The sequence below is a fragment of the Odocoileus virginianus genome, chromosome 25 (assembly GCF_023699985.2).
Source record: "Odocoileus virginianus isolate 20LAN1187 ecotype Illinois chromosome 25, Ovbor_1.2, whole genome shotgun sequence".
Taxonomy (NCBI): Eukaryota; Metazoa; Chordata; class Mammalia; order Artiodactyla; family Cervidae; genus Odocoileus; species Odocoileus virginianus.
In genome coordinates, this window is record NC_069698.1 from 22,306,339 (window position 1) to 22,333,767 (window position 27,429).

The window sequence follows — 27,429 nt, forward strand, 5'->3', positions numbered from 1 at the left end:
TATGCTAAGCCCATAGTTAGCATAATTTCATTGGTGAAATGTTGAAGCATTTTCTCTGCCAATAAACAAATACATAAACAAAACTAGGATGCCCACAAGCAGCACTTTTATTTAAAATAATATTGGAGGTCCTACTTACATCACTCAGACAGAAAAAGAAAATAAGGCATCCACATTTGAAGAAAATAAGTAAACTGTCACTATTTGCAGATTACACAAGGCTGTATATAGAAAACTTGAAATTCTCTATCAAAAAACCATGAAATATAATAAGTGAATTCAGTAAAGTTGCAGGATACAATATAGAGAAACATCTTGCTTTTCTATAAAACAATAATGAACTAACAAAAATAGAAAAGAAAAAAGCAATTCCATTTAAAAATCATATAAAAATGATGAAATATCCAGGAGCAAACTTAATTGAGGAGATGTAAGACATATACTCTGAAAATTATGAAAGTTGGATAAAGGAAATTGAATATAACACAAAGAAATTAAGAGATATTCAGTTCTCTTGTATTGAAAGAGTTAGTATTGTTAAAATGGCCATACTACCCAAAAGAACACACAGATTTAATGCAACTTTTATCAAAATATTCACAAAACTAGAATGAATACTCCTAAAGTTTATATGGAATAAGGAAACACTCCAAAAAGTCAAAGTAGCTAAGAAAAAGAACAGTCATACTCTTTGACTTCAGACTATAGTGCAGAGCTACAGCCATCAAAACATCATGATACTGGCACAAAAGCATACACACAGATCAACAGAATAGAATAGAGAGCTCAGAAATATGCCTACACAACTATGGTCAAGTAATGTATGACAGAGGAAGCAAGACTATGCAGTGGTGGGTAGACAGTGTCTTTTATAAATATTACTAGGAAAATTAGAAAGCTACATGCAAAAGGATGTGATTAGTACATTTACCTCATATAATATAAAAAATAAACTCAATGCATTAAAGACCTGAAATCATAAAATTTGAAATCATAAAAGATCTGAAATCATAAAATTCCCAGAAGAGAATATAAGCAAAACACTCTTTGACAAAAATGTAACAATATTTTGTGGGTCTGTTTCCTAAAGCAAGGAGCGGAAAAAAAGCAAAATAAACAAATGAGATCTAATTAAAATTAAAAGCTTTTGCACAGCAAAAGAAATAGTCAAAACAGAATGGCAACCTACTGAGTGGGATAAACTATTTACAAATGATATGCTTGACAAAGAGTTAATATTCAAAATCTATAAATAGTTCATATCATTCAGTATTAGAAAAAAAATGACCAAATTAAAACATAGGCATGTGATCCAAATGGGCATTTTTTTTTTTTCAAAGAAGACATACAGACAGCTAACAGGTACGTGAGAAGATGCTCAACATCACTAGTTATTAGAGATGTAAATCAAAGCAACAACCAAATACTCCCCACACTTTTCCAGAAAGTTATCATCAAAAAGCCTATGAATAATGAATGTTTGTGAAGATATGGGGGAAAGAGAACTACTGAACAATCTTATATGTGCTTAGTCGGTTAGTCATGTCTGACTCCTGCAACCCCATAGACTGTAACTTGCCAGGCTCCTCTGTCCATGGGGTTCTTCAGGCAAGATTACTGGAGTGGGTTGCCATTTCCTTCTCCAGGGGATCTTCCTGATCCAGGACTTGATCTTAGGTTTCCTTCTTTGCAGATTATATTCTTTACTGACTGAGTTACAAGGGAAACCTGAATGATCTTAATGAAAAATTAAACTGATGCAGCCACTATGGAAGATATGGAGTTTATTATAAAAACTAGCAATAGAGCTACCACGTGATCCAGCAATTCCACTCTTTGGTACGTAACTAAAGAAACCAAAAGCACTAATTTTAAAACGTGTGCCCAGCAATGTTCACAGCAGCACTACTTATTGTAGCCAAAATAAGGACCAATCCAAGGGCTTGTTGGATTGTATGTGTGTGTGAGTGAGAGAGAGAATACACAGCCAAAAAAATTAATAAAATTCTGCCATTGGCAGCAATACAGATGGACCTACAGAATGTTATACTTGGTGAAATTAGGCAGACAGAAAAATATAAACACCCTATGATATCACTTATGTACAAAATCTAAGAAATAAAACAAAGGAATGTAGGTAGCAAAACAAAAACAGACATACAGATATAGAAAACAAATTAGTGTTAGGCTAACACTTGGAAGAGGGAAGAGGGGTGGGGCAAGATAATGGAATGAAATTAAGAGATACAAAGTACATGCATGAAACAGAGATTCATAAGATATCTGTCCAATAGACAATAAGCAAGAACGATATATTGTACAGTACAGGGAAATAGCCAATTATTTTATAATAACTTTTAATGAATGATCTATTAAAATGCTGAGTTACTATGCTAATAGGTAACTATGCTGAAACTAATATAATATTTTAAATGCACTATACTTTATTAAAATAAAACAAAACAATGCAGGGATTCTTGAACATTTTAGCATATAGACTTCATCCTGAGAAGCCTGGATTTTTAACTGGGTGATACCCAGGTCTTCTAGCCAACATAAACTTTTCCATGTTCCTATATTTTATTTATTTGTTTATTTCCCCATTTATTTTTATTAGTTGGAGGCTAATTACTTTACAATACTGTAGTGGTTTTTGCCATACACTGACATGAATCAGCCATGGATTTACATGCATTCCCCATCCCGAACCCCCCTCCTGTCTCCCTCCCCACCCCATCCCTCTGGGTTTTCCCAATGCACCAGCCCCGAGCACTTGTCTCATGCATCCAACCTGGGCTGGTGATCTGTTTCACCCTTGATAGTATACGTTTCGATGCTGTTCTCTCACAACATCCCACCCTCGCCTTCTCCCACAGAGTCCAAAAGTCTGTTCTATACATCTGTGTCTCTTTTTCTGTTTTGCATATAGGGTTATCATTACTATCTTCCTAAAATCCATATATATGTGTTAATATACTGTATTGGTCTTTATCTTTCTGGCTTACTTCACTCTGTATAATGGGCTCCAGTTTCATCCATCTCATTAGAACTCATTCAAATGAATTCTTTTTAATATCTGAGTAATATTCCATGGTGTATATGTACCACAGCTTCCTTATTCATTCATCTGCTGATGGGCATCTAGGTTGCTTCCATGTCCTGGCTATTACAAACAGTGCTGTGATGAACATTGGGGTACATGTGTCTCTTTCAGATCTGGTTTCCTTGGTGTGTATGCCCAGAAGTGGGATTGCTGGGTCATATGGCAGTTCTATTTCCAGTTTTTTAAGGAATCTCCACACTGTTCTCCATAGCGGCTGTACTAGTTTGCATTCCCACCAACAGTGTAAGAGGGTTCCCTTTTCTCCACACCCTCTCCAGCACTTATTGCTTGTAGACTTTTGGATAGCAGCCATCCTGACTGGCATGTAATGGTATCTCATTGTGGTTTTGATTTGCATTTCTCTGATAATGAATGATGTTGAGAATCTTTTCATGTGTTTGTTGGCCATCTGCATGTCTTCTTTGGAGAAATGTTTAGTTCTTTGGCATATTTTTTGATTGGGTCATTTATTTTTCTGGAATTGAGCTGCAGGAGTTGCTTGTATATTTTTGAGATTAATTCTTTGTCTGTTGCTTTGTTTGTTATTATTTTCTCCCATTCTGAAGGCTGTCTTTTCACCTTGTCCCTAAAATTAAGAACAAGACAAGGGTGCCCACTCTCACCACTACTATTCAACATAGATTTGGAAGTTTTGGCCACAGAAATTAGAGCAGAAAAAGAAATAAAAGGAATCCAGATAGGAAAAGAAGTGAAACTCTCACTGTTTGCAGATGACATGATCCTCTACGTAGAAAACCCTAAAGACTCTACCAGAAAATTACTAGAGCTAATCAATGAATATAGTAAAGTTGCAGGATATAAAATTAACACACAGAAATCCCTTGCATTCCTATACACTAACAATGAGAAAACAGAAAGAGAAATTAAGGAAACAATACCATTCACCATTGCAACAAAAAGAATAAAATACTTAGGAGTATATCTACCTAAAGAAACAAAAGACCTATACATAGAAAACTATAAAACACTGATGAAAGAAATCAAAGAGGACACAAACAGATGGAGAAATATACCATGTTCATGGATTGGAAGAATCAATATTGTCAAAATGACTATACTACCCAAAGTAATCTATAGATTCGATTCAATCCCTCTCAAGCTACCAATGGTATTCTTCACAGAACTGGAACAAATAATTTCACAATTTCTATGGAGATACAAAAAACCTCAAATAGCCAAAGAAATCTTGAGAAAGAAGAATGGAACTGGAGGAATCAACCTGCCTGACTTCAGGCTCTACTACAAAGCCACAGTCATTAAGATAGTATGGTACTGGCACAAAGACAGAAATATAGATCAATGGAACAAAATAGCAAGCCCAGAGATAAATCCACAAACCTATGGACACCTTATCTTCGACAAAGGAGGCAAGGATATATAATGGAAAAAACACAACCTCTTTAACAAGTGATGCTGGGAAAACTGGTCAACCACTTGTAAAAGAATGAAACTAGAACACTTTCTAACATCATACACAAAAATAAACTCAAAATGTATTAAAGATCTAAATGTAAGACTAGAAACTATAAAACTCCTACTCCTAGAGAAGACCATAGGCAAAACACTCTCCGACATAAATCACAGCAGGATCCTCTATGACCCACCTCCCAGAATATTGGAAATAAAAACCAAAATAAACAAATGGGACCTAATGAAACTTAAAAGCTTTTGCACAACAAAGGAAATTATAAGTATGTTCCTATATTTTTAAATTCAATTATTAAAAAAAATTAGTATAAAATCAGTTTGTATCCCTACAGGTAATTTAAACAAAAAAATTGAATATATATATATATATATATATATATATATATATATATATATATATAAATTGAACGTATGTTTTAATTCTTTTATTTTTTCTGGGCTAATTAATTTTTAGACCAAATTACATTAAACTTTTTAATTATAAAGTTTAGATATTGGCTTATGTTCTACAAGTTCTTTTAGGATTTGAAGTAGCTCAACTGGAATTCCATCCCTGTCACTAGCTTTGTTTTTAGCTATGAAAGTGCTACACTCAATATGCCAGCAAATCTAGGAAACTCAGCAGTGGCCATAGGACTGGACAAGGTCAGATTTCATTCCAATCCCAAAGAAAAGCAAGGCCAAAGAATGTTCAAACTACCTCACAATTGTACTCATCTCACACATTAACAAATTAATGCTCAAAATTCTCCAACCTAGGCTTCAACAGTATGTGAACCATGAACTTCCAGATGTTCAAGCTGTATTGAGAAAAGGCAGAGTAACCAGAGATCAAATTGCCAACATCCACTGGATCATCAAAAAAGCAAGAGAGCTCCAGAAAAACATCTACTTCTTTATTGACCACTCCAAAGCCTTTGACTGTGTGGATCACAATAAACTGCAGAAAATTCTGAAAGAGATGGGAATACCAGACCACCTGACCTGTGTCCTGAGAAATCTTTGTGCGTGTCACCAAGCAACAGTTAGAACTGGACATGGAATAACATACTGGTTCCAAATCAGGAAAAGAGTACGTTAAGGCTCTATATTGTCAACCTGTTTATTTAACTATACTCAGAGTACATCATGAGAAATGCCAGGCTGGATGAAGCACAAGCTGTAATCAAGATTGCTGGGAGAAATATCAATAACCTCAGATATGCAATGACACTACCTTTATGACAGAAAGTGAAGAACTAAAGAGCCTCTTGATGAAAGTGAAAGAGGAGAATGAAAAAGTTGGCTTAACACTCAACACTCGAAAGACTAAGATAATGGCATCTGGTCCCATCACTTCATGGCAAATAGATGGGTAAATAATGAAAACAGTGAAAGACTTTATTTTTGGAGGCTCCAAAATCACTGCAGACAGTGACTTCAGCCATAAAATTAAAAGATGCCTGCTCCTTGGAAGAAAAGCTTTGACCAAACCTAGACAGCATATTAAAGAGCAAAGACATTACTTTGCCAACAAAGGTCCATCTTGTCAAAGTTATGGTTTTTTCAGTAGTCATGTATGGATGTAAGAGTTGGACTATGAAGAAAGCTGAGCGCCGAAGAATTGTTGCTTTTGAACTTCGGTGTTAGAGAAGACCCTTGAGAGTCCCTTGGACTGCAAGGAGATCACATCACTCAATCCTAAAGGAAATCAGTCATGAATATTCATTGGAAGGACTGATGCTGAAGCTGAAACTCATACTTTGGCCACCTGATGAGAAAAACCGACTCTTTGGAAAATACCCTGATGCTGGGAAAGATTGAAGGTGAGAGGAGATGAGGATGACAGAGGATGAAATGGTTGAATGGCATCACTGACTCAACGGACATGAGTTTGAGTAGGCTCTGGGAGTTGGTGATGGTCAAGGAAGCCTGGCGTGCTGCAGTCCATGGGGTCGCAAAGAGTCAGACATGATTGAACCACTGAACTGACTGACTACAAGTTCTTAGATAACCTATGCAAAAGGTGAATGAGGATACACAAACTTATGATCATTAATAGAAGAAGCAAGAGTTCCTCAAACCTGAGAAACTTGTATAGTTTAGAGGGAAATTGACACATCCAATGCAACACAGGTACAAAGCAGAACTGAACTACTCTAAATGTTGGGAATTAAAATTAAGCTATTAAATTAGGTTTCAAGTTCCTTTTTAGTATAAACTATAACATATCTTAACATATCATGCCATTCAGTATATAATAATAATCCTTTTGAATTCAAATTAGCTGGCTGAAACATCTCTTCAGTTTTAATCTGGAAGTTAGTGGTAACAGAACTTGAAATAAAATCAACTTGTTTATACTATATGCACTCAATATATGTTTACCTCTATGATTTTCATACATATATTCAAGAAAATAGTTTAAATAGATGTTTTTTACCAATGAGTATCTACGCTGCTGCTCCCTAACTACACTGACCTGAGCCTTCAGAAGATTCTAATAATTACATAACTAAATGCCCTACTTTCAGGAAAGGACCCTGACAAAATATACATTCACAAAACCCCTTTTGTTACCTACAGATACCATAAAGAAAAGTGAGAGTGATGTATAAGCACAGAAGTGTATCATCAGAAGTTAGATGAAGAATGCATTTTCTATCCAACTTTAACTGATGAGAATAAATAACTGGGAAAATGTTATAAAAAATAAAATACCAATATAAGTCTCTGAAAGTAACATGAGGGAAGTATGAGGCTCATTATTCTAAACTCTGTGAGAGAGAACTAGAATAAATCTTGGAAATCATGCATTATGTGGTAACTTTTACAATTTTATGCTTCTTTACACTTTTTATTAATTGAATGAAAACTTCTATTTACTGTGGAGCACTGGGCAATTCTGACAAGCAGTGAAGTATTCTGCTTCTCAAAAGAGTGAATAGTATTTCCCTTAAAAATAGATAGAAATAAAAAAAAAAACTCTATTGCTAGGCTGTTAAATCTTGAACCAAAATTTTAAAAATTATTGTTCTGAATAACCCTTTTAACTTAGAATCATTAAAAACTGGTCGATAGGTTACAACTTCTGATCAGAGGAAGTGGCTGCTAGACAAATACTTCTTAACAATCTGACTAAATTGCAGCATGACATCATGAGTCAGTGTATAAAGTCAGAAAGGGTTTAAAAAACTATCATACTACAGTGAACAAACATACCTGTGGTGACATTTCTAAGTGCAATATCTTCAACCTAAGTAGTGTCCAGCTAGGGTAATAATGTGTCTGACTATAACTGAACAATAGTATACAATTTATATTTAATGTTTAATATTTGTGTACATTTTTACTTCATATCAGCATGGCTTTACAAAATATAATGGATTTTGAGTTTGAGGACATCATCTGTGTTCTAATAAAGAAAAAGTGAAACTCTCATTAGACAATGCATTTAAAGTACTTCAGTGTATTATACTTACAATGTAACTATCAGGGAAAGGCAATATATTATATAGAAAGCAGATTTGCCTTTTGTAAATTTGAATCCAAAATTATAGTTAAAGTATTTTGTTACTTTCAGGGTTTTATAAACCATTGGTGGGCAAACTAAAGCCAATAGGCCAAACCTGATGATCACTCTTTTTTATATAAAAAATAAAAAGTCATTTAAAAACAGTCATGTCCTCTACCACTACTTTCCACCCAATGATGTTGCTGAGTAGCTGAACCAGTATCTGCGTTTGGCTGCTATAACAGACTGGGTTGCAACCCACAGAGTCAGTAGCTTATAAACAACAGAATTTTTTTTTTCTTTCACAGTTCAAGAGGCTAGAAACCAATCTGACTGCCAGCATGGTTAGATGAGGGCTCTCTTCCAGGTCTAGGACCTCACCAGGTCCTTTATCCAAAGTACTCAACTCCTAATAACAACATATTGGGAAATTAGATTTAAGCACACGAATCTCAGAGGAAAACATTCAAATCATAGCAGGCAGAGATGATATTGTCCAACACTGAAAATTTTTACTACCTGTCTCTTTAGAGAAAAAGTCTGCTGACACCTCTTCTAGGCCAGTAGTTATTTGGCCTTCTAGGTAGGCAGTAGTTATTTGATACATATTTTTGACTGTAGAAAATTATAATCATTCTCAAATATTACAGTTTAGCAAATTAATTGTGGTTTCTTAGAATGCTGCAAAGTTATTTGAGATTTAGCTTTTTGTACCTAGTCTACCAAATCAACTTTTGCAACCAAGATAAACATGTAGAAAATAAACAAGTTCAATGAGAAAAAGTCAGTAAAATAGTGTTTGGAACAGAACTGAAGAAATACATAAGGATTATAGGTACAACTTGTGGTAATGAAATAACTGCACAGTTACTAACAGATAAGATTTTGATATCATCAGAATTACTGAATACCAAAACTTACTGATGAGTCCAGTTTTCTGTTAGAGAAAAATGGCAGTATGAGATCACCTAAATGCAATCAATCTAGATGGAACTGAACTTTTGTATTTTCTTTGATTTATTGAGTTATTTGGTCAGTATACATCCGAATGAGAACTTTTACCCAATCAGTGATCTAAGGACTAATATCTACCTTTTTTTCCTCTAATATCTTTCTCAGATGTCCCCAAGATGCATTATGTTAGGAGTCATGCCACGCTGCATGCTCTACGGATAGCAAATCCATCCGTGTTACATCTTCTAAAACTACTGTTAGTTGTGTTTTCAGTTTCTTTTTATATTTCCTTAAGTCTTCTAAGTCAGAGTGATTTGTGCATCGTGTTCTTTAGTCTCTTGCTTCTGCTGTCATCTTCTGTCTTAGTGGCATGCTTATGAGGATGGTGCTATTATTAATCTCACTTGCTTGCATTGTATGGAGTCATTATAATCTCACTGGAAGAAAGAGAACAGAGTGATTCAATTATAATGACTTTTAATGGATGAAGCTCATGCATCATGCTGTTTATCTCTTTTTATTTTTATTTTAACATTTTACTTTTTAAAATGTTTTAAACAAAATTATAAAAAATCAATATAATTTACTCTTTTTTTTTGCAATTATCAGTGTTTTTTGAGGTATGTAATTCTCACATAGATATATCTGTCATATAAAGAATATTAGCATTTCTACTTTAGGTCAGGATTCTAACCAGATTACCCAACTGATTCTCCATAATTACTTAAATGAATAAGCCCAATATGAAAGTCTCAATATTTTTACATTAAAAAGACAAAATGTGTTGCAGTTCACTATGATAAAAAAAAAATTACAGTGAGGGTTCCTTAAAACCCTCTTATGAAAAATATTTTTAATTATAATTTTATCTATTTCTTAAAAATGTAGGCATACAGGACTTTGGTCTCTTCATTAGCTTGGAACTAGCTTAAATAGTCTGAAAGCAGATATTTTGGAAACTGTAATATTTATAAATTTGAGTTCATTTCCAATTTTGAAATGGGGCCAAATTCAACTGTAAGTAAAAAGGTTTCTATCTTACATTTTTGGTTTGTCAAAAAATTAACATGTTTTACTGCTATCACACAGGACTCTGGGCCAGAAAGCTATTTCATTTTTAATCATGCTATTATTTTTCTACTTGGAAAGATGTGAGAGCAGTGAAAATATTCTTGCAACAATCAACCTGTCAGTACATTTTTCTACTGATGAGTTTAGATTACCATTGACACATTGATATGTCTGTATCTGAGTCTGCTTAGTAGCATAGAATTATTACAGTTGTTCTGTTGCCACAGGAAGGTACACATTATGTCCCTTTGCTACAATGGTCCCATCTCAATACACAGAAACTAACTCAGTCTACCTAAATCCAAGGGATGGAGAAAAGGCTCTATGTACTATTAATGTATGGACGTGAGAGTTGGACTGTGAAGAATGCTGAGCACTGAAAAATTGATGCTTTTGAACTGTGATGTTGGAGAAGACTCTTGAGAGTCCCTTGGATTCAGGAGATCCAACCAGTCCATCCCAAAGGAGATCAGTCCTGGGTGTTCATTGGAAGGACTGATGATGAAGCTGAAATTCCAATACTTTGGCCACCTCATGAAAAGAGTTGACTGATTGGAAAAGACCCTGATGCTGGGAGGCATTGGGGGCAGGAGGAGAAGAGGACGACAGAGGATGAGATGGCTGGATGGCATCACTGACTCAATGGGCATGAGTCTGTGTAAACTCTGGCAGTTGGTGATGGACAGGGAGGCCTGGTGTGCTGCGATTCATGGGGTTGCGGAGTCAGACAGACTGAGTGACTGAACTGAACTGAACTATTAATGTAATGCATGTTCTTCCTTGTAGTATGGAGAGGCTCTGAATAGCAAAGGCTAAATACTTTTGTATAAATTAAATTTCTCCCTATAACAAATCTTTACTCTCAGTACCTAGTTGTAATTCAACAGAAATTGGCTAGAAAAGTAGGGCACATTTAACTTTATAGTGATAGGTTATTTTTTAATGGCTTTTTGCGAGGACTTTCTAAAGAAATACATAAGGCTAATGAAGTGAGTAAGTATCATAAATAGAAATGTAATCTTCTCAGGGTACACTGTAATTAATAAGTTATTTGATAAATAACTCAGGAATCCAAATTTGCTGAATGTTAATTCACAGGTTGAAATCATGACATTGGGCATTACCTGTTTCACAGACAATCATTAACCTACGTGTCTCAGAAGTCAGTCGGTCTCCTTGTTGACTATACACAAAGTTAAACGAGTCAATAGTCTTTAATAGTCCTAACTCTTCTGCAGATTGCCCTAGAGATGTTTCCCAAGGAAATGGTTGAACAAATGGAAGTTTCTTAAAAAGACTCATTTGTAAACTTGTATAGTTCTGACCAGTGAAAAATATTTGGTATAGGTTATGTAGTATTATGAACTGAACTGAACTGATGTAGTATTATCTGCCACTGGAAAAGTAAGCAATCAATATATATTGTCAATAATAATTGTTACTAATCATTACCTTAAAAGGCCATCTGAAAGAAGATTTTTATTAAAAAATATCAGTTTTCTATGCTTTGTGTAAATTTTAAATTAGGATGAGAGGACTTCACTTTACATCTTGGTTGAAATATCTTTTTCCATGTTTCAGGTTGGAAAAGGAAGTTTATCTAAAGATCTATGCTTTTAAATGCATATACTATGTCAGGCATAATGTTAACATATTTTCATTATTTTAATTTAAATTTTAGGGTAAAATGAAAACCATTAATGTCTGTCTAAATGAGATTTAAGATGTAGTGTTAATGCAAGGTGAGAAGAAGTTTCTGTTTCTGGTGTTTGCCTTCTCATCTTTGTAAACTGTCTCCTGACTCTAAGTATGTTCACATTTAGCAACTAGTCTTGGTTCCCAGTTCTGTGGAAAATATCAAGCTCTCAGTGCTACATTGGACTGGGGACATAAATCTGGCTTCTATTTAAGAAAAAGTATCTAATGAAGCAAGTCAGGAAACTCAGAAGACAAAGGCAAATGAATATCTAAGAGCACCTATTGTGGCAGGGCTAAGGTGAGGATTTCCGTCATGGGTCACAACCTTGCGGAAAAAGGGACTTGTGCAACTCAGTGAAGCTATGAGCCATGTCATGTAGGGAATCATAAGACAGATGGGTGGTGGTGAAGAGTTATGGCAAAACGTGGTCCACTGGAGGGGGAAATGGTAAACCACTCCAGTATTCTTGCCTGGAGAACTCCATGAACATTATGAAAAAGCAAAAGGATATGACACCATGAAATGAGCCCCTCAGGTCAGAAGGTGTCAAACATGCAACCGGGGAAGAGCAGAGGTCAATTACTAGTAGCTCTAGAAAAAATTAAACAGCCAGGCCAAAGCAGAAACAACATTCAGTTCTAGATATGTCTGGTGGTGAAGGTAAAGTCCAATGCTATAAAGAACAATATCACATTAAAACCTTGAATGATAGGTCCATAAATCAAGGTAAATTGGATGTGATCAAACAGGAGACAGCAACGAAGAACATCAACATCTTAAGAATCAATGAACTAAAAAGGACAGGGATGGGGTAAGTTAATTTGGATGACAATTATATCTATGACTGTGGACAGAATTCCTTAGAAGAAATGGAATAGCCCTCATAGTCAACAAAAAAGTCCAAAATTCATTACTTGGGTACAATCTCAAAAATTACAGAATGATCTTGGTTCATCTCCAAGGCAACCAGAATAACAGGAAAGTTTGGTCTTGGAGTACAAAATGAAGCAAGACAAAACCTTACAGGGTTTTATCAAGAGGACACACTGGTCAGAGCAAACAGCTTTTTGCAGCAACCCAAGAAACAACTCTATATACAGACATCATCAAATGGTCAATACTGGAATCAGATTGATTATATTTTTTGCAGCTGAAGATGGAGAAGCTCTATACAGTCAACAAAAACAAGACCTGGAGCTGACTGTGGCTCAGATCATCAGCTCCTTATTGCAAAATCCAGGCTTAAATTTAAGAAAGTAGGGAAAATCACTAGGCAATTCAGGTGTGACCTAAGTAAAATCCCTTATGATTATACAGTAGAGGTGATGAACAGATTAAAGGGTTTAGATCTGCCTGAAGAACAATGGATAGAGGTTCATAATGGATAGAGGTCACTGTACAGGAGACAGTGACAAAAACCATCCAAAAGAAAAATAAAGGCAAGGAAGCAAAGTGGGTGTCTGAGGCGGCTTTACAAATAGCTGAGGAAAGAGGACAAGTGAAATCCAAGTGAGAAAGGTAAAGATATACCCAAGTGAATGCAGAGTTCCAAAGAATAGCCAGGAGAGATAGGAAGGCATGCTTAAATGAAAAATGCAAAGAAAGAGAGGGAAACAATAGAATGGAAAGACTAGAGATCTCTTCAAGATAATTGGAGATACCAAGGGAACATTTCATGCAAGGCTGGACACAATAAAGGACAGAAATGGTAAGGACCTAAAAGAAGCAGAAGAGATTAAAAAGAGGTGGAAGAATACACAAAAGATCTGTACCGGAAGGGTCTTAATGGCTTGGATAACCAAGGATGGTGTGGTCACTCACTTACACTCAGACATCCTAGAATGTGAAGTAAAGTGGACTTTAGAAATCATTAATACCAACAAAGCTAGTGGCAGTGATGGAATTCCAGTTGATCTAGTTCAAGTCCTAAAAGATGATGCTATGACAGTGCTGCACTCAATATGACAGCAAATTTGGAAAACTCAGCATTGACCACAGGACTGGAAAATATCAGTTTTCATTCAACCCCAAAGAAGGACAATGACAAAAATATTCAAACTACTATACAATTGCATTCATTTCACATGCAAATAAGGTTATGCTCAAAATCCTTCAAGCTAGGCTTGCTTCAGCAGTACATGAACTGATAACTTCTAGATTTACAATTTGAATTTCAAATAGGCAGAAGAACTGTGCACAGATCATATTGTCAACACTCACTGGATCATGGAGAAAGCGAAGAAATTGCGGAAAAATGTCTACTGTTTTATTGACTATGCTAAAGTCTTTGTGTGGCTTACAACAAATTGTGGAAAATTCTTAAGGAGATAGAAGTACTAGACCACTTTACATGGCTCCTGAGAAACCTGCATGTGGGTGAAGAAGTAAGAGTTAGAACTGGACTTGGGAAAATGAACTGGTTCAAAATTCAGAAAGGAGTATGATAAGACTGTATTTTGTCATCCTGCTTATTTAACTTTTGTGCAGAGCACATCACACTAACATCCATACTAACCATACACCATACTAACATCCATTCATCATACTGACATAGCATACATCCATGCTGGGCTAGATGAATCACAAGCTGGAATCAAGATTTCCAGTAAAAATATCAATAATCTCAGGTATGCAGATGATACCACTCTAATGGCACAAAATGAGGAGGAACTCAAGAGCCTATTGATGAGGGTGAGAGAGGAGAGTGAAAACGCTGGCTTAACACTAAAAAAAAAAAACAAAAAAAAACTAAGATCATGGTACCCAGTCCCATCGTGTCATGTCAAATAAAAGGGGAAAATGTGGAAGCAGTGACAAATTTTATTTTCCTGGGCTCCAAAATCAGTGCAGACAGTGACCACAGCCATGAAACTAAAAGATGCTCTCCCTGCTCGGAAGAAAAGCTATGACAAACCTAGTATATTAAAATACATAGACATCACTTCACCAACAAAAGTCCATATATTCAAAGCTATGGTTTTTCCAGTACTCATGTACAGATGTGAGAGCTGGTCCATAAAGACAGCTGAGTATTGAAGAACTGATGCTTTTGAATTGTGCTGAAGACCCTTGTGAGTCCCTTGGACTGCAAGGAAATCAAAGCAGTCAGTTCTTAAGGCAATCAGCCTTGAATATTCATTGGAAGTACTGATGCTGAAATTAAAGCTCCAATACTTTTGGCATCTGATGTGAAGAGCCAGCTCACTGGAAAAGACCCTGATGTTGAGATAGTTTGAAGGGAAAAGGACAAGGGGGCTGCAGAGAATCAGGTGGTTAATTAGCATCATGGAGTCAATGGACATAAATTTGAGCAAACTCCAGGAGATGGTGGAGGAATGAGGAGCCTTGGGTGGTATAGCACATGAGGTAGCAGTCAGAAACAACTTAGCAACTGAACAATCACAATAAAGATGGGGACCAGGGTATTTTCTCTGGGTCCTTAAATCCTATTATGTTGATTATTGACACGTGTACACTCAAAGGTTCACTCAGGTAAAACTATTTCTGATTTTATTTATATGATCTTGAGTTTTTAAGCCTCCTTCATATGCAATTTTCACTGCTTAAGGAGTACAATTAAATATTTAACCATTTGCACTTCCTATATGTAAACCAGATCTTGAAATTTAATATCCTAATTTATATATTTTAAAATTCTATCTCAGTTGTGAAAATCTGTAGCACAACAAGCTTTATTAGACTTTTCATAGGCTGTTTTAATACTATACAAATTTTATTTTCAAAGGATATTTTATCTCCCATAGGATTGCGTGTATCTCTATAGCTTAAAGGGTATTCATATTGTAAGTACCATGTTCAATAACTAATGCCTTGGTATGCCCTCACAGTTAGCTCCTGGAATGAATTTGGGTGAAGTAATACAAAAAAGGTGAAGAAATATAGCACTATTTGAAAAAGATACAGAGATTTTTGTAGCCCATCCTTCAATTGGGATATTAAATAATTTGCCGGAGCCTGCCGGCAAACGAACCGGTCACGGGCACAATCGCCGAAATACCTAAGAAATAAAGACTCAGAAAGATGGGGTTGAGAGGGACGGAGTCAGCTCTCGACTGAAACTGACAACTTTATTGAGGAGTAACATGCTTATATATGCTAACAGGACTCGCTAAATTTAGATCAAGGACATGTATACGTGCAGAATCGCAGACATTAGTCTTCGCTCAGGAATTTTATCTTAACTCTTTAAGACTATCAGAGCAAGGGACTGGCGTCTTAGTAAGATTACAATCAGTTAAAAGATTATCATGATTACAATCAATTAAAGATTATCTAAAGATTACCTAGACATAAACCATACACAGGAGCCTGATAATCTTGTCAGGAAAATGGGTAAAAGGTCGCTACAGCAATTTCCTTGAGGGAGGTGAGAAAGGTCAACCTGCACTTTAATAAATCAGGGGTGGCGGGACAGAGAGGGACCTCTTGATCTCTCTCAGGGCCAAGAAGGAGCCTGAGCAGTCAGGCTGGCTCCCCGCAATAATTCAGATCACTATTAAGAGAGCAGAAACTGTAAGTTTACCCTAGTCAGATGCTGGTTGTGGTAAACTCAATTTGTTGACAGGAAGAAGGTATACTGTTTCACTTTAACATAAAGAAAATCATATTTCCTCTTGTTAAATCAATGAAATGAGCCATTAAATGACATATTTCACGTAAGACTGTGATTGTTTCTTCTGCCTACGGTCTCTCCTCTGTATTTGAAGCTAAATGGTAGAAGCAGCAGGAGGCTAAGGAAAACTGTAGTCAAGGATGTGCTCTGAGCAATCAGTGGACTGCTTTGACTGGTCAGATCAATCAAAACAGCCTGTGCATAGTGAAACACCCGAAAATAATTGTAGAGAGACTGGCAATTTGGGGAGTATAATTGCCAAAATATGTTCTGTTGTTAATTTTATATTTCTTGAAAGGAAAGAGAAGAGAGAATTTGGCTACAAATTTAACCCTCAATCCAGGGAGGGATTAAGATATGCTGTTCTAGCCAGTAATTGAACTCATGAGTCATCAGATTTTTTGCAATCAACTATTGATATATTGCTCTTCAATTTTCACTCAGACTATGGATATCTTTATATTTGTTTTTCTTCACTTTAATAGTTACATTAATATTTCCTTATGTTCCATTTAATTCAATGGAAGTCTTATTAGTTGGAGACAGAAATTAAATCATTGCTGTTTGATCTTCACTTAATTCAGACATAATGATTGTTCAAAATACCTGATAAACTTCCGTTGTGATAATTAAACATTCAAACAATCATGTGAATTGTATTAAACTTTAAATTTATTATAGTTATATGCTTAGTTCCTTACGGTCCTTTTGAGTACTCTTTCCACAACAGACAACTGTTTGGTTGCTGAATTAGTAGACATGCTCTGAAAGTTAATTTCTTTTCAAAGGGAAGAAGATAGCTCAACTTTTGAGCACCAGTGTTACTTTTAGGGCAAGAGTAAGACCAAATTAAAATTGATTTTACATTATGTATCTAATGAAAGGTATATATTTCTAAAGGTTTTTGCTGTAAAACTTGGATGTTCCATTATTATTACTGATAGTTAGATGATAAAGTACTATGTGGTGTTTATCCAAATCCATAACATGACACAGCTCTTTTAAAAATCCCTTTGCTTGTTGCAATACTAGCAGTCAATTTAGTAAATGGTGTGGATACCAACCACTTATTTTTTCTCATCTCATCATCTTTGAAACCCAGAACCTACTTGAGCACAGAGCAAGGTATTTTCTACTGTTAAATTAGGAATATAAAAGTCTGTGACTTGTTTCACATGTAGAAAAAGTGCACCAAATGAAAATGGATGATTGCTGATAGTTTCTTTCTGTTGTTCCCTCCATTAACATTCCTTGAAATAATGTGTGTGATATATCCAGAATGAGAAAAAATCCTGTGGGTCAGGAACTAGTAAACTGTTTAACCAAAAGACTTGAACTAGACAGTTTTTATTTATCATTTGAATTTTAGGTGACAAAGACTCAAATTATTGGTCAATATAGGGATCTCACAATATGGTAGAGATCACGTGATGCCTTTACCAAATCATTATGTTTTACTTTTGGAAAATCAGAGACCATATTTCCCACGCTTGCATCAAGGTAGAGTGTAAGAAAAATTCTAATCAATGGAATAGAGCAGAACTGATCTCCATTCTGTCTTCCATTACAGATGTCTAAATGCAAGAGATCTATTTAAGGACTCTGAGGTCCATGGAAGGTGAACCCCTTGGAACCTAATCACTGAATCACTTTATGAACATCCAGATGGTTCAATGCATGCTTCTTCATAATTATTACCAGAACCATTGAATGTGCATCTTCCAATATGTCATACCTTTATAAGTAGTCTATATTTAATTAAGAGATTAAATTAAACAAAAACAAAGACAACCCCCGTATGCATTTGCATAAAACATAGAATTAATATCACATGCTTATGTACACTTTGAAGTTTATTAGGCAGACAAAATCTTTAGATATTCATTTATTGTACTATAAATTGTAAGTTATGGTATATAACTTATATTAAAGAAATATCTACTAGTCCTCCTTTTGTTATTTACTTATGAGTAAATAATGAGCATATAATGAAAGAGTATATACTATTATTCTTTCTGTTATTTACTTATGACTTACTGTTAGAATTTGTTTTAGGGATGGAACATTCCCCAGATCTTACAACCTCTCACTTCCTCAACTTGCTCACCACTTTATTAAATATCTGATTTTTGTTCTTCTTTGAGTTCCAAACCCAGGCTATAATTAGGAAAGGACAATTGGTACTGTGTCCTAGTTCACCTAAATTTAGAGTGTGCAGGCATGAAAATAATAATTTTAAAGAGTTAGTACCTATTTAGCAAGAATGATTAGCTAAAATAGCAAGTTACCAGATGGCACACATGGTTAATAACATCCATCTGTGAGCCACATCATGAATAACAGAGTTTATTTGAGGGCACATTAGTGCTACTTATACCAATATTAAAATAGATTGTCACACCTCTGATAGGCCATGCTCTACCTGAAGTGTATTGCACACTTGTACCTTGAGTCTAACCCTAGCTCATAGCCCAACCTGATAAGTTTCTGTTCTTGGAGGAGGGAGGAACAAAACATAAGATTTATAGGGACAAGGAAACCATCTTTTCACAACCTCTGTTGGTCCTACTTTGTATTCTTCTTTATGACTACCTATGTTTAAGTCTTATCTCTATTTCTTGCCATCTGCGTGACTTAGACAAGCAAGTTAATGTCTCTGCAGTCAAATCACTCCCTCTTATTCCACATAGAAAATGGGGTTGATGATAATTATATCACCTACCTATGAGGGCAGTTGGAAAGTGGAAATATTCAATTTTAAAGTACTTAGAACAGATTTTTGAACATAATAAGCATCATGTTGATTTGACTGATTTAACATCTGTGACCGGCTTTGTTCTACTTCTAATATTTAAATAGAATAGTTGGCTGTGTGAAATCTGTAATATTTTCTAACAGTGTCATGAGTTAAAAGTTAACTTTTAAATGCGTTCTGCAATATAACAAAAGGCATTAGCATGTGACTAATCTGGTGTAAATTGGCAGAAAAATATAATGTGAGCTGTAATCCAAGTGAAACAAGCTTGGAGATCATGGACTCTATAAATTTATATATACTCCATAATAGAGATGCAGATTTATTTTTATCCTGCTTATGATGTAAGCAATATCCTCTGTCACTACAGTCCATTTGATTTAGTTCCTGCCATGAAATACACTAGAAGCAATGAAAAGTGAGTGGTACCTAGGTGAATTGCCAGAGCCTTCTTCAGGTTTCCAGAATAACTTAAACTTGTGATACAACCAGAAATATCAATATCACCTTGCTTTCAACTACAGAGTATCACCATTGTCATAAAAAGCACAGAGACTGAATGTGCATGCAGGTGGAAAATTTTTCTTTTAAGTTTGGAAGGCTATACTCTATAGCCATTCTCTTTAACTATAAAATAGGCTATTAAAATAAGTCATAAAGCACTCATCAGATTTGAATAAACTTAAAAATATTTACTAAGGGGTATATATTAGAATAGTATTTTAGGTTAGTATTTGTCTTTTACTTGGAAATCACATTTAAAAATTTTTTGACAGCATGTTGCTTTTTGCCTATAAAATATTAAAGTTATTACTTTAATTTTATATGTAAAATCACACATTTTGAACTTTGAAGCTTTCAATGAAGCCTCAATTCTGTAGAACAAAATGAAAAGTAGTCTCTCCTTTCTAAAACAAGTATGGGTCACTGTTCAGTTTGTGATTTCGAGGAGTGATTTCTATTTTCTTACTGTAAATATGAAGTTTATAATTTAAAAACAGCATGAATGAATGGTCTGGGTCCATCTAAGGTACATATTATGTAGAAAGAAAGTATCGGGTCTTAGGTAAAATAAAGGTAAATACACCTGTGAAAGAATGCATGTGTGTGTGTGTGTGTGTGTGTGTGTATTTAAATTTACTATTCAAGTTAAGTAAAAATTATTTCTATAGCTCCTCAACTCCTTTTCACCTTTCTCTTTCTTTACCTAATTTACCTCTATCTTTGCTCTTTCATCATAAAAAGATTATAACTTGGACATATTCATTACAAATGTTTGGTGGCATATTGCTACTGTAACTTTAGCATAAGTGGATGGAAATACACCAAAATGTGTTCTCTATATATCCTAGAGATATTTGTAATTGCTGTATGTGATAAGGCTAGAAAATCATGGAGAAACAGTAAGACGGGATTTGATCTGACTGTGTTTATAAGCAAATTGGTTTTATTTCCTAAAACGTTAAGAGAGAGGTGAAAGGAAAAAAATAAGAAAGCCAACTAAAGTATCTAACTAATATAAAAAAAGTTCTATAATATGGGATGAATATTATAGTCAAATTTAAGGTAGGAGGAAGGATAAAATGCTTTTTTTTAATTCAGTGACCTGGTATAAGTTAGGGGAGTCTAGGTTATAAACAACCCCAACACCTTGCTCACTTAATATAACAAAAGTTGATCACTTACTTCTGCATAGCCTGCTACTGGTTTTTGTGACTCTGCAGGGTACTGCTTTCAAAACATGCTTTCATGGTGACTAAGAAAGAAAAGTCCGTGGAGATAAGCATCAGCTTTGAAATACTCACTTAGAAGTAACACATACCACTTTGTTCCTTGTAAAAGTAGGGCCAAAAATTTTATTAAAGCAAGAAGTTAAAAGGATTTCTTCATAGAAGTCTAACTAAATTTTTTGTGTTTTTGTTGCTGTTGTTGTTCTGTTGCTAAGTTGTGTCCGACTCTTTGCGACCCCAAGGACTGCAATACACCAGACACCCTGACATTAACTATATCACAGAGATTGCTCAAATTTGTGTCCATGAGTCACTATGCTATATAACCATCTCATCCTATGTAATCCACTTTTCCTTCTGCCTTCAATCTTTCCCAGCATGAGGGTCTTTTCAAATGAGTCAGTTCTTTGCATCAGGGGCCAAAGTACTAGTGCTTCAGCTTCAGCATCAGTCCTTCCAATGAATATTCAGGACTGATTTCCTTTAGGAGTGACTGGTTTTGATGTCCTAGCTGTCCAAGGGACTCTCAAAAATCTTCTCCAGCACCACAGTTCAAAAACCCCAATTCTTCATCACTCAACTTTCCTTAAGGTCCAACACTTACTTCCACACATGACTACTGGAAAAACCATAGCCTTGACTAGATGGACGTTTGTCAGCAAAGTGATGTCTTTGCTTTTAGAGATGCTGTCTAGGTTTGTTATAGCTTTCCTTCCAGGAAGCAAGCATCTTTTAGTTTCATGGCTGCAGTGTAAACATTCACAGTGATTTTGGAGGTCCATGTCCAAAAAAATCTGTCATTGTTTCCAAATTTTTCCCCTTCTATTTACCATGAAGTAATGGTACTGGAGGCCATGATCTTAGATTTCTGAATGGTGAATTTCAAGCCAGCTTTTTCACTCTCCTCTTTCACCTTCATCAAGAGGTTCTTTAGTTCCTCTTCACTTTGTGCCATTAGAGTGGTTCAGCTCAGTTCAGCCGCTCAGTTGTGCCCAACTCTTTGTAACCCCATGAACCGCAGCATGCCAGGCTTCTCTGTCCATTGCCAACTCCCGGAGTCCACCCAAACCCATGTCCATTGAGTCAGTGATGCCATCCGGCCATCTTATCCTCTGTTGTCCCCTTCTCCCCCCCACTTCAATCTCTCCGAGCATCAGGGTCTTTTTAAATGAGTCGGCTCTTCATATCAGGTGGCCAAAGTATTGGAGTTTCAGCTTCAACATCAGTCCTTCCAATAAATATTCAGGACTGATATCCTTCAGGATTGACTAGTTGGATCTCCTTGCAGTCCAAGGGACTCTCAAGAGTCTTCTCCAACACCACAGTTCAAAAGCATCAATTTTTTGGCACACAGTTTTCTTTATAGTCCAGCTCTCACATCCATACATGACTACTGGAAAAACCATAGCTTTGACTAGATGGACTTTTGTTGGCTAAGTGTTGTCTCTGCTTTTTAATATGCTGTCTCATTTGGCCATAACTTTTCTTCCAAAGAGCAAGTGTCTTTTAATTTCATGGCTGCAGTCACCATCTGCAGTGATTTTGGAGCCCCAACATGAAAAAGTCTGCCACTGTTTCCATTGTGTCCCCATCTATCTGCCATGAAGTGATGGGACTGGATGCTATGATCTTTGTTTTCTGAATGTTGAGCTTTAAGCCAAGTTTTTCACTCTCCTCTTTCAATGTCATCAAGAGGCTCTTAGTTTTTCTTTGCTTTCTGCCATAAGGGTGGTGTCATTTGCATATCTGAGGTTAATGATATTTCTCCCAGCAATCTTGATTCCAACTTGTGCTTCATCTAGCCCAGCAGAATTTCAGAAAAATATCTACTGCTTTACTGACTATTCCAAAGCCTTTGATTGTGTGGACCACAAAAAAACTCTGGAAAATTCTTCAAGAGATGGGAATACCAGACCATCAGACCTGCCTCTTGAGAAATCTGTGTACAGGTCAGGAAGCAGCAGTTAGAATTGGACATGGAACAATAGACTGGTTCCAAATAGGGAAAAGAGCATGTCAAGGATGTATATTGTCACCCTGCTAATTTAACTTATATGCAGAGTACATCATGAGAAATTATGGGCTGGATGAAGCACAAGTTGGAATCAAGATTGCCAGGAGATATATCAATAACCTCAGATATACAGATGGCACCACAGTTATGGCAGAAAGCGAAGAACTAAAGAGCCTCTTGATGAAAGTGAAAGAGGAGAGTGAAAAAGTTGGCTTAAAGCTTAACATTTAGAAAACTAGAATCATAGCGTCTGGTCCCAGCATGTCATGGCAAATAGATGTGGAAACAGTGGAAACAGTGACAGACTTTATTTTGGGGGGCTCCAAAATCACTGCAGATGGTTATTGCAGCCATGAAATTGAAAGATGCTTGCTCCTGGGAAGAAAAGTTATGACCAAGCTAGACACTATGTTAAAAAGCAGGCATTGCTTTGTCAACAAAGATCCATCTAGTCAAAGCTATGGTTTTTCCAGTAGTAATGTATGGATGAGAGAGCTGGACTATAAAGAAAGCTGAGAGCCAAACAACTGAATCTATTGAACTGTGGTGTTGGAGAAGACCCTTGAGAGTCCATTGGACAGTAAGGAGTTCCAACCAGTCCATCCTAAAGGAAATCAGTCTTCAATATTCATTGGAAGGACTGATGTTGAAACTGAAACTCAAATACTTTGGCTACCTGATGCAAAGAACTGACTCATTGGAAAAGACCTTGATGCTGGGTGAGATTGAAGTGGGGGAGGAGAAGGGGATGACAGAAGATGAGATGGCTGGATGGCATCACTGATTCGATGGACATGAGTTTGAGTAAGCACCAGAAGTTGGTGATGGACAAAGAAGCCTGGCATGCTGCAGTCCATGGCAGTCTCAGAGAGTTAGACACGACTAAGTGACTGAACTGAGCTGAACCACTCTAATGGCACAAAGTGAAGAGGAACTAAAGAACCTCTTGATGAAGGTGAAAGAGGAGAGTGAAAAAGCTGGCTTGAAATTCACCATTCAGAAATCTAAGATCATGGCCTCCAGTACCATCACTTCATGGCAAATAGAAGGGGAAAAATTTGGAAACAATGACAGATTTTTTTTTTTGTGTGTGTGTGTGGTTTGGGGGAGGCTCCAAAATCACTGTGAATGTTTACACTGCAGCCATGAAACTAAAAGATGCTTGCTCCTTGGAAGGAAAGCTATGACAAACCTAGACAGCATCTCTAAAAGCAAAGACATCACTTTGCTGACAAAGGTCCATCTAGTCAAGGCTATGGTTTTTTCCAGTAGTCATATGTGGATGTGAATGTTGAGCTTTAAGGAAAGTTGAATGATGAAGAATTGGGGTTTTTGAAGTGTCATGCTGGAGAAGATTCTTGAGAGTCCCTTGGACTACAAGGATATCAAACCAGTTACTCCTAAAGGAAATCAGTCCTGAATATTCATTGGAAGGACTGATGTTTAAGGTGAAACTCCAAAACTTTGGCTACCTGATGCAAAGAACTGACTCATTTGAAAAGACCCTCATGCTGAGAAAGATAAAGGCAGGAGAAGGGGACAACAGAGGATGAGATGACAGATGGCATCACCGACTCAATGGATGTGAGTCTGAATAAGCTCCGGGAGTTGGTGATGGACAGGGAGGCCTGACATGCTTCAGTCCTGGAGTTGCAAAGATTCGGAGATGACTGAGTAACTGAACTGAACTGAAAAGGGGGGGGGGGGGGAACAAAGAGATTGATTGGAGGCATTCTCCTTTGCTATAAATTTGAGGAAATTTGAGGCCCCTCCAGTGCCTTCTGGAGGCCATGAACCAACTTCATTCATGACTTGTCAGTAATGGGCATGCCTCACACAGTTCGCTGCACTTAGTCACTTGTTAGATCAACCTGCGCTCCCCATATGCACAGGACCGTGAGGGGCATTCTCATGTCCACTGAAATATCTTCCTCACTTATGTTTCTTTGAGATACAAGGCCACATGTTGGAACAATAGAACTGGTAATTAGTTGTTCGGAATTCCACATTCCTAACTTTGTCAACTTGGAGAGATCAGTTTCTTTTTTAAAACGTTCAGATGAGAAACTATCTAAGGCATCGATGAATTTGGTGAACTGCGAAATTTCTCTGCTCAGTTGACAGGGCAATACCTGGAAAAGGGAAAATTAAGCTTTGGATGTTTCATTTAGAATCATTCTTATGTTTATGTTTTCCAGTGGATGGCAGCTCATCATAATCTTTTCCTGATTCCCTACTTACCTTTTTCTTCTCCTATAGAGACTGTGGAGATTAATATTCTCTATCTCAGGTTCCCTTGTAGGCATGGGAGATTTATGAAACAATTCTGGAAAATGAAATATAAAGGGATTATTTTTGAAAAGATTTAGGGCTGGTAAAAAGAAACACATATTCCTAAGTGCTGCCCCTTCCTCTTTCTTTTTGCTCTGAATATAGAAGGCATATCTCAAACTGAAATTGCCAACTTGAACCACAGTGAAAAATATGTTAACAAAAGTCATCATGCAAGGGACAGTATGATGAAAGATAGATCACTGAGAAGCCTAATACACACCCAAGTATTTAGCATTCATACTTCATTCCATACAAATACTTCCCCCTACAAATTCTATCCCTAAAGCGATTTGACTTTGTTCTCAACCAGCTGATATTTCTATATGTATTTAAATTGTTATTCACTACATCCAAAATTACCTTTTAGGTGACTAATTCCTTCAATAAAAAATATATATGCATTTTGAGTACATAGCTAGCTAGTGTGATACATAAATAAGTTAGGGTATTAAAAGCTTATAGAGCTAATGTAATATATTTGTACTTTAGAGGGCCTTTTGGAGAATGGACCTTATCTCTAACACAGTTTTTTAAACTGTTTTTAAAAAAGGAGGCATCATTTAAAAAATGCTTCACTTCCCACCAAGATGTAGTTGTATATTTTGCATTTACGAGGACTCATTCTAGAACCAAAAATATTTATCAGATTTCTGAGGCTTCTATGTTTAAAATAGTTTATTTATATGAGTTTTGCTTGGGTTGAGTACACTGAGTCAGAAATATGTTTTTGAGGGAATTAGAAATGGAAGTAAAAAAAAAACAAATTTCCAGAAGTTGTAGGTGTTATGTTGGAAGTGTTTTGTTTCTCTGATAGAAGACTTTTTTTATTTTTAACTGCAATTCAGGATATTTTTATTTAAAAATTTTAAAACTAACAAAGGACCAATTACACCATCTGTTTTAGTTTCACTCTAATGCAGATTTTCTCTCCATTTCTTTCTCTTTATACAGAAATTCTGTTTGACACCTTGTGCTTAAGTACATGTCTGAGTTAAAAATGTAGTTTGTCTGACTTCCTGTCAAACCAATATTTATTCACAAATATCTGTTTTGTTTCTTCCTTACATAAAATCATATAGCACTTTTCCCATGTGAAGAGTTGGCTAGTTGGTTGAAATATGAGCTGCCAGCTGGAGCTTTTTACAATTTTTAGTATGCCAGCTGCTTTCAGGCTGGACAAATTGTTCCCTGCCTTTAGTTATACTTTTTCTTTCTTTCTTTCTTTTTTTAATAGAGTGTACTCCTTTTGTACTAATTATGAGAAGAGAGGATATTGTATCTAACATTCTGCATTTACATGTTTTAACTGCTCACTTCACGATAACAATAAACTTCTTTTGAAGCTATTATCCTGATGAACAGTTCCTGAGATAAAGGCTAGCCAAATACCTAACATGTGTCTTTTTGTAAGATAAATTTCAAGTGCCTTAGAATAGTTCATTGGAAGTTCTTGTTAAGATGCGACATCTTAAGAAGACAGACATGAAATAGCTGGACAAGTAGGTGAAGATATTTTACTTAAATATTTGCTGGAAAGGTAGACCATGGTATTTACTCATGAAGGTTTATTTTGTGTGGAGTTATTGCTTACGATGGGGCTTCCCAGGCGGTACAGTGGTAAGGAATCCACCTGCCAACGCAAGAGATACAGGAGACAAGGAACAGGTTCAATCTCCTGGGTCAGGAAGATCTCCTGGAGTAAGAAATGGCAACCCACTTCAGTATTCTTGCCTGGAAAATTCCATGGACAGAGGAGTCTGGCAGGTTACAGTCTTTGGGGTTGCGAAGAATTGAATGTGACTGAGCATGTACACATACACTGCTGCAAAACTGCAACCTTTTTACCTGTCCCTGCTGTTATTCTAGGAATATGAAGCTCACACCTGCCTATCTTGATTCAGTTTTGGACGACGATACAGTGAATCAGAATATCACAAGTTATTTGAATATATTTTTGAAAAAAAACTTGACATGTGAATTGTCAGTAAGAAAAGTCTCAGTATATTCAAAGTGTACTAAGTTTTCTTGTCCATTTGTACGTCTTCTGTAACAATGCTTCTGTGGCTGTTATTTAGTGACAGTTGGTACACAAGCTAATTTTAGCAGTGATTAAATAGAAAATTCTTAGTCTTCATATTCACCCAATAAATACCCATTACCTTAAAGAGGCTTACAACTGTATCTATTAGCAATA

At 36.0% G+C, this 27,429-nt stretch overlaps 1 long non-coding RNA gene across 1 annotated transcript in view; it reads right to left on the bottom strand.

Moving 5' to 3' along the window:
- Positions 1-20,843: 20,843 nt before the first annotated feature.
- The window catches only part of LOC110144434 (uncharacterized), a 54,718-nt gene continuing 48,132 nt past the window's right edge, over positions 20,844-27,429 (bottom strand). The window contains exons 3-4 of the long non-coding RNA XR_011483527.1: positions 25,143-25,227; positions 20,844-20,913 (exon numbers count right to left, since the gene is read on the bottom strand). This is a non-coding gene — a long non-coding RNA (uncharacterized lncRNA). The remainder of the gene's footprint in view (positions 20,914-25,142; positions 25,228-27,429) is intronic.